Source organism: Meleagris gallopavo, chromosome Z (assembly GCF_000146605.3).
Source record: "Meleagris gallopavo isolate NT-WF06-2002-E0010 breed Aviagen turkey brand Nicholas breeding stock chromosome Z, Turkey_5.1, whole genome shotgun sequence".
NCBI classification, from domain to species: Eukaryota; Metazoa; Chordata; class Aves; order Galliformes; family Phasianidae; genus Meleagris; species Meleagris gallopavo.
The window spans coordinates 60,544,434-60,552,728 of record NC_015041.2 but is presented as its reverse complement, the minus strand read 5'-3'; the positions used below and the strand labels follow the sequence as shown (position 1 = coordinate 60,552,728).

The following is an 8,295-nucleotide window of genomic DNA, read 5'->3' as shown; positions in this document are numbered from 1 at the left end:
AAAAGAAAAAGTTCCATACAGGTAATGGCAATAAAAACATTACAAGGAAGAAGAAAAGGCACAACAGAAAAATGCCAGCACGGTAGGAGTTAAAGAATATAACACAAGGAAAGATAGTAATTTCCTCAAAAATCTAAGGTAAGCAAAGTGAGAATAAAAATAGGTGTTTCATAGTACAGAATGTCAGAATAATTCATGAAAACATGTTGCTACTCAGACAGTTCAAAGAAGTCTTTATTAGAATTTATTGTAATATATACAAATTAAATTAAGGCATTTAATTTAGGATTACTAAAACAGGTCCTGCAGAAGAACAATAATGTTTTATTTCTTGTGTCGCACTGAAGCTGCAAAATGAAGGAGGTAGCGTTTTTGTTGTTCTTCCATGTTGTATCTGGTAACAGCTCCTACATAAACTACAAAAATCATTTCCTGCAAAGTGATACATGCATAGAGCTAAGAGTCACAGGTTTTTGGTAGTTAAGGTGATGAAGTGTTCTGCAGATTTTACTTAATACACTGTAAATATTTCCATTGATCTCAGAAAGATTACCGTAACAAGGAGAGTTAAATACATGCTGAAGTTTTCACTGTGTGATGACTCCTAAGCACTATATTAAAAGAAATGAAAGAAATGACAAAAGTCATTTTCCATAACAGCAGTGCAAGACTTGGAAGCAAGAAATGAAACATCCTGTCCCATCACTAGGACCGTGGAAACATTTTCTGGATTTGTGTATTTGTTTTTACAGAAGAAAAAAAAAAAAATTAGAAACGCATAAAATCTGATAGTTACCTCTTCATTCTGATCAAAGCATTCCGACTACTCAAAACAATACTTGGATATAGTTGAATGTGGAATTGTAGTTAAACTGGGAGGGAAAGTCAGAGAAGCAGGAATGAAGTGAAGAGTAGCCTCAGATCTGCTATTTCAGATAACACTTTTTCCTTTCTCTCAGCATTCCAAGCATCAGGAAAAACATAGACCTGCAGACTTTGATGAGAAGTTAGAATCCAAAACGCAGACCTTGGTCAACATTCCCGTGTTCTCTGGAGATGAAAGATGGGCCGACTCTCCTTTCCTTCTTTAATAGCTCAAGAATGACATTCCCAGGAAAAAAAAGTCAGTTTTGAAGAATGTAGAAGTCCTATTCCAAATCAAGCCTACACTTTTCCACCTTCTCAATGTAAATCTCTCCCACCCAGAGCAAAACTAGGGGAGCAGTTTCTGAATCCTTTTTCAGATGCACAAAGGCAGTCTCTCCCTAAAATACCACATTCTAACATACTTTCTTCACTTATTGTTAATAAACCTGCTCCATGCATGTATGCTTTTAAATATCGACCTACACTTAAGATGTACACTATATTGAAGCTACGGTAAAACTCTACCTAAATATAAGCTAAAAATAGTTAATCTCTCTTTCTTTTATATCAAACATGGAAAACTGAGTTATTCTGAGTAGAACATGCTCAGTGAGAATGAAAGACTGTTAAACATTACATAATGCATTTGCATGACATGAAATGCTCATGTGCATAGTTATTACGTAGTAGGCTTTTCAAATCTGAGCCACCAAGTCAAAATAAGAAATCCAGCAAAGTTTTAGCCTACTCGAGGATGCTAAGAAACAGAAGGAATACATACAAAGAAGGACAGAAAGAATTAACAAGGTCCCACGTGAAGACAAGTAGATATCACATATCTGGGAGATAAATGGTGAATTAACTTTCAGCATTAGTTATTATATTCTTGTTTTGAATGCTCTATGACAGTAATAGGGATATTTTACAAGGATTAAGGAGGATCTTTAGCCAAGAAGTATTAAATAGTTATTTGTGGAGTGACCTAGTATTTGTCTTTTGTCTTACAATAGCGTCTAGGAGCAATAATTAAGTGCTAACTGGAATAAATACAGCTAGCTCTTTTCAACCTCAAGATTTGTTGTGTAGGGAAAAAAAAAGGCTGAATAAAAATATTAAATACACCTTTTTACAGGACTTGCAGTGATTACATCTTAGGTATTTTTCTTCTTTGACCATCTTTTATGTGCATTGGAAACAAGGATCTCATCTCATGTCCTTCAGAAGAATGTGTTTTCAGAATGTGAAGAATCCAGCCATCCCATAATTCTGTCTCTCTGTTCCCTGTCAATTCAGGCTCTGTGTAGTTAATGTAACCTGAAGGAGGAAGGCAGGTCTTAGGGCTGGAGTACAAATTTGGGTATTAAGAAAGATACTTCAGATTTACTTTTAACATGATGGGAATTCATTTTCTGATTTGTGCTAAATATCACCTGGCTTTATGTCTCATAATTTATCCCACGTTTCATGTCTCGGGTGTAGCAAATGACCTATCTGTGATTGTGGAAACCTTTGGAGAGAAAAATGAGTGGAGATTTTATTGTATCAAGACAGCACTGAAGCAAACCCATTCCTATCTATAGGATCAATTTCTAGACCATTAAAATTGAATCCATCCCATCTAAACTGCAGAATTTTGGCCCCTCATGGAGATGGAGTTTGGTAGATTTGGATATTTATTCTGCTGATCCAGTAGTTTCAGCTCTTAAGTTTTCATCAGTAAGTTACTATGTCACAACTTCTGAATGACCAAATGGGAATTATGAAAAGATGCAGAAAATTACAAAATGCAACTAGTCTGCAGCTGGCAGGCATTTCCTCAGTTCAAATCAAAAAAAGGTCACTAAAATCAACAGGTGAATACTCAAAGGCATTTTGAGGAAGGAGGTGTAGGAAATAAAAATAACCAATTTTTGAATTAATCTAAAAAAAAAAAAAGAATGTAAATAGCTTATTTCATTGGACTTGCATTTTCTTGGTTTCAGTGTTTATTGACTAAGAGGAAAAACGTGTAGAGGACTAGATTAGTACTTTATAGCTTTATTCTCAAGCTGTCAAATATATTCCTTGGGTTTGGGATTTTTCAGGGGGTTTGTTTTCTTTGTTGGACCTTTTCCTTAAGCATTCAACTGACTGTAAAAGAAAAAAAAAAAATTATTAATTTTGGTGGTGGAGAATGGTGGAAATCCCTATGAAGCCTCAAGAGATCAAAGAACCTGTCCTAGCTCTCTGAGGAAAAATAAAGTGTACATATAAGTTTGAACTCCAGTACTTAATTACCCTTGCAGAATATTTCCCAGTTGTTAATCTAGAGCTTACATGCTGTGAATTAAGCCATTTTCCATTTTTTTCTCAACTCATGGTGCACTTGAAGACTCTTTGATCACAATCTGTCAATAGTGATACGGTTTGCCACTGTTTCAGTTTTAAACAAATTCTCTCTTAAAATATCTCCATACCTCCATGTTTTGTACAACCTTGTGGTCTCTCCCCACTTTTCTTAAAACTTGAACTGACTGGGTACAGTGTTCACTTTTGAACTCATCAGTGCCAAACAGGAATTGCATTCATGTATGTCTTTTCAAATCACATCTCAGGGTGAAATCTCTTTTCTGTTTTTTTTTCAGCACCACATTCCCAAGACTCTCTGTGGTGAACTAATGTCACTCATCCTCGGTGCTGTTGTAATTCTCTGTTCATTTCTTTTCGCGTTTTATTATGATCTTTCTTTCCTAATAATCACAGTCACTTGCCACTTATCTTTATTTGGCTTTATCTTGCTGATCTGTCTCTCTGTTTTGAAGAGACCATTTTGTACTCAGTGCTTAAGCACCAAATGTTTATAACCTCCTCTGCTTTTGCTGCAATCCGCCATTTTTGTACTCACTGTGCTCCATCCTCTAAATCACAGGCAAAAGCGCTCACTTTGCCCTGAAAGATACACTCCAATAAAAGGTTATTTGATGTGGCCATCCATTTTCCCAGTGTATGATAGCAAATTATCCTCTGGATATATTTTTATGTACTGGCTTTATTGTAATTTAATTAATGCTATTTTTTCTTGTTATCCCATGAGAATGCAGTGCAGGTTGGCAACTAAAAGCTTTAAAATCAACATATTACTACTTCTCTGCCTTATACAATGTGTTATGTTTGTAGAAGGAAATAGGTTTTGTCTGACAATTTGTTCCTGGTACATCGAGTGTTTCTTATTGCTATAATTTTATGGTCTTCTTTTGAATTAATAAACAGCGTGTTTTGGCGTGTTGAAACAAATCTGAGTGGTGTCCCTTTTCCTGAATCTGTTTTTACAAAAGGAAACAGTATAGTACCTTTGAATCCATTCTGAAGTGTGTACGCATATTAGCTAGTGAGCAGATACATGGGAGAAGTTTCAACAATGGGTAAATATCCTTGTCAACATCAGAATAATTGGCTGTAATCTTATCACATATTTTATTCCAATAAATCATATTACTGCTCTGTACATTGCTATTAGTTGGAATAACCTTTTAGATATTTGCAGCTACATGATCATTTACAGTCTGGATTTTGCTGATGACTCATATCCAGCAGAATCACAGTAGTAGAGAGCTCTGCAGAATACTTCTGGTGCAAGAAACCGAGTTGTATAAGCAGAAGAAACAAAACCTCCATCATTTAAAGACAAAAAAAACTAGGCCAGCACCGGTGAAAGACAGTTAAGTCATCCACAAGTGAGTAATTTTGACATTAAAGAGAAGATAATGTGGTTATTTACAATATTTTCAGCCTGATCCGTAAAAGCAAAGTCTTGATGATCACTGTGAGATGCTTTTTGGAAGTGCAACTGGGTCTTCATAGCTAAGGAGTGCAAGGAGTAATCAGAAAAGACGAATTCTACTACAATTGAATATTGAATCACTGCCTCGTAAGCCGACTGTAATATAGGTGATTTATAAAATATCTGTAAAAGAAAAGTGTAAAGAACTGGGTACAGTTTTGTCACAGGCATAAAGGAGTGCATATGAAGAAGGAGGCTTTTAATGTAGCATTAAGAAAAAATGTTTCTAATATCCCTTCTCAAGTATGCATAGATACTCATCTGCTCTCCACTACCAAGCCATAAGAGTAGGTGTGTGTTAAAAAAAGATGAACTCCGTTTGGAGGAGGAGGAAAATGTGCAACCTTCATATATTTCCAGAACCCATACATGTTAGAGCATTCTATGTGCTGAAACATAATTGCCAGCTGGTTTCTTATTAGCTTAACTGAAGGCAAAAATGGAAAAAACTAAAGTTGATATTTAATATGATACGGAATGTTTTGCACTACAAGATCCAAAAAAAAATCTGTCTGCTACGCATGTGATCTGATTATCTGAAGATCATCTAATTACATATTGTAGAAACACTCTGTAATTTATTGGGACTTACTCGATAAAATAACGGTAGCAACATCTTCTCTATTCCTCTGTGCTGTCAGCAGGAAATATGCTCGCAGATTAAAAAGCTCTATTTGTGTAATATGTACTTTTCCCTCAACAAATAAAAACAAATGCATACTTCCAAAAAAGCAAAATCTATCTCTGAAGTCAATATTGCTGTACCTTAATACCGTAACAGGATATACTAATTACTGTAAGTTTATAACTATGCTTCCCTTTCCTGGAGAAACTTGTTATGGTAGAAGACTAATCTAAGTGAGTTGACAGCACATCAGATGATTCACAGGAGAATTTAAAAGCACTTGTTATTTTTGGATAACAAACAGCATTAAAAATATTGATCACCTTTTTACTTTCGATTGCCTCTTTTACACAAGGTTATTTCACCTCACATCTGCGCAGCACTTCAGAGGCAGGGCTGTGACTTCAGGCCCTGGTTACGTGTTCCCACAAATTGGCAGAGGCAAGGCTGACATTGCTATATCTGAGTTCTCCTTCTCGCCTTCATTACAATACCTACCTGCTTGTGAGCTACTGAATTGCATCTGAAATAATACTATTTATTTTTGGCTTTTGCCACAGACACTTGGCACTAATTTCCCTGTGTTAAAACTGCACAGTACTCTCAAGTTCTTGTGTGAGTTCGACATTACCAACAGTCTCCTCTCCGACACTCTGTTGGAAGGGGCCCCAGATTTCTGAGACAAGCACAGAAGTGTTTCCAGCAATCCGCAAGTGCTAAAGAGATCTCCTCCCCCCCCTCCCCCCCCCCGCTCCCTTTCCGACTTTGCTGTTGATTCTAGTAATGCTTACAATTCTAAAACAAAGAAGAAATTAGCAATTTCCTTGGCGCTCATTGCTCCTCTTCCTCCTTTGTAGTCCCCTGTGTCAGACATGTTTAACTGACAGGCAGAGGCCAGGTGTACATGGTTGAATTCCAGGAGGATAGCAGTGGTCTCACCTCTCTGCCCTCCATGTAACAAATCTGAGTGATAAGCCTTTATGTTGCTGTTGAAGTTTCAAGTTTCTCTTGGTATAAGTACCCAGCAACTTGCCTGTTGTTCAGAAAAAAAGTCTACCATGTCTTAAATTCTTATCCAAAGAAGATGGATAGTTAGCTTTAATGGCTAAAATTAGATAACATAATGGCTTGTAAACCCATCTACTTACTCCAGCTCTTAAGGAATCAATCACAAGGAGTCAAGTGATCATAGCTATTCCTCCTTTACAACATAATGCTGTTTGACCTCAGGTTACATGCTCCATCTACATCCCTTTTAATTGCATTTCCCACAAAGCCTCCTTTAGAAAATAAATAAATAAATAAATAAATAACCCCAAAGCTAGACTGAAGTTGTCTACACTAAGTGTTTCTACTGAAGAAAGGTGGAGCTACAGAAATCTAATTTGCTGGCATTAGTCAATCAAAATACATGGTTTGAAACCAGACTTTCTGCTCCTATAAGATATCTCAGCGTATAATTTGGCTGATGTTTTGTCAAGCAAATATCTTTAAAGGTCGTTATATATCCTTTTCACATCAGCACTTAAGTTTTGTTGTTGCTTGTTTGTTTTTATATGTGCTCACACATACATGCTTTTTTTTTTGCCTGTTATAGAGCTGAGCTTACATGCTTTAATGCTAGCGTGGATGTTATTTACTAAAAATCACAGTACAGTTCCTTCTCTTGCAGAGGAAATGGGGAATTGGAATAAACTGCTCCAGTTCCAGAGTGGAAGATTTTGTCCTTTGGACATTTTGTGCCATGACTCACAGCATGAAACAGATGAGGAGCCCACCCCAGCTCAGGTGCTGCTAGGGAAGCAATTAGGGACGGGGATGCTAGAGTGTTTTATTAAAGCAGCATCGAGTAAGAGAAACCTATTTCTCTTTGTTGAAGACATCCTAATGACAGTTTACTTCAGTGGATTATCAGCAGCATGCTGGTGCTGGCTGTGCCACCTGAATTTCAATTTCTTAATTTACAGCACAGATAAAACAGAATGGAGCTGCATCTCTGCTGCTCCCTACACTGGGCTGGTCTTATCAAGCGTGAAGTTTGGTGTGTTGCAAACCTATTCAAGTGATTATCTGTTGAGGACCTCTTGAGCCATCTCCATCTCTGCAGTGTGCTGATAAGACAGCTGTTTCTGTAGCTGCAGTGTCTCTCCAGGCCTTGGTCTTCTTTTGGTGTTAACTACAGCTTTGTCACAGTGCCGTGATGCTGTCACTTTGTCTGTTGTACAAGTTTTTGATCCAAGCACAAAAGAGGTCGATGGAAGTGATTGACTGGCAGCTGATGCAGTTTTATTATTTCACAATTGAATGTGTCCTACACATTGCTGGAAATAAAAATCCTTAATAAAAGAATCTGCCTAAGCTGTGGTGTAGCAGAAATCTGCCTCTTGTCCAGTCTCATTAGGGAACAAACAAAGGTACAGTCATTTCAATAAATAGGCAGATTCTTTCAGGTGCTGTGTTGGAATCAAGGCAACACAGTTTTCTGTAGAACTCCCTGCAGCTGTGATAACTCTGTGTCAAATCAACTTTAGGGATATCTTCTCAATTTCAGACAAATAAAACATCTCGATTCCTCTGCACAAGTGCCAACTCCTATTTGCAAAACAGGTTTTATTCATATTCAGACATTGCTGCATAATAGAGAAGAGGAGAGCAGAGTCATTTACAGCATTCATCCCATGGTGTATTCATACAATGCTCCTATCGTACGACCATAGAGAGGCTGAGGAAAAAAGGAGGCAGTGCAATCACGCATCCATACCGAAATGCAGCCTCTGCGTAGCTTCTGCAACAGAAAGAGCTGCTCCAGAGCACTCTTCTGAAGCCTTCCAGACAGTTACTCTCCACGTATCGAATTCACAGAAGCGTGCACCGTAAAAGTGACCCATGGAAGCCGCAGGGTGCCGTAAGCTCCCTCACCCTTTGCGCAGCTTCACACGACTCCCATCGTTCGGCTGCAGCGGCTTCGAGAGCGACCGAGCCC

At 37.6% G+C, this 8,295-nt stretch overlaps 1 protein-coding gene across 1 annotated transcript in view; it reads left to right on the top strand.

Moving 5' to 3' along the window:
- ELAVL2 (ELAV like RNA binding protein 2) overlaps nt 1–8,295 on the top strand; it is a 132,832-nt gene that overhangs the window by 460 nt on the left and 124,077 nt on the right. The gene's annotated exons all lie outside the window — the stretch shown is intronic.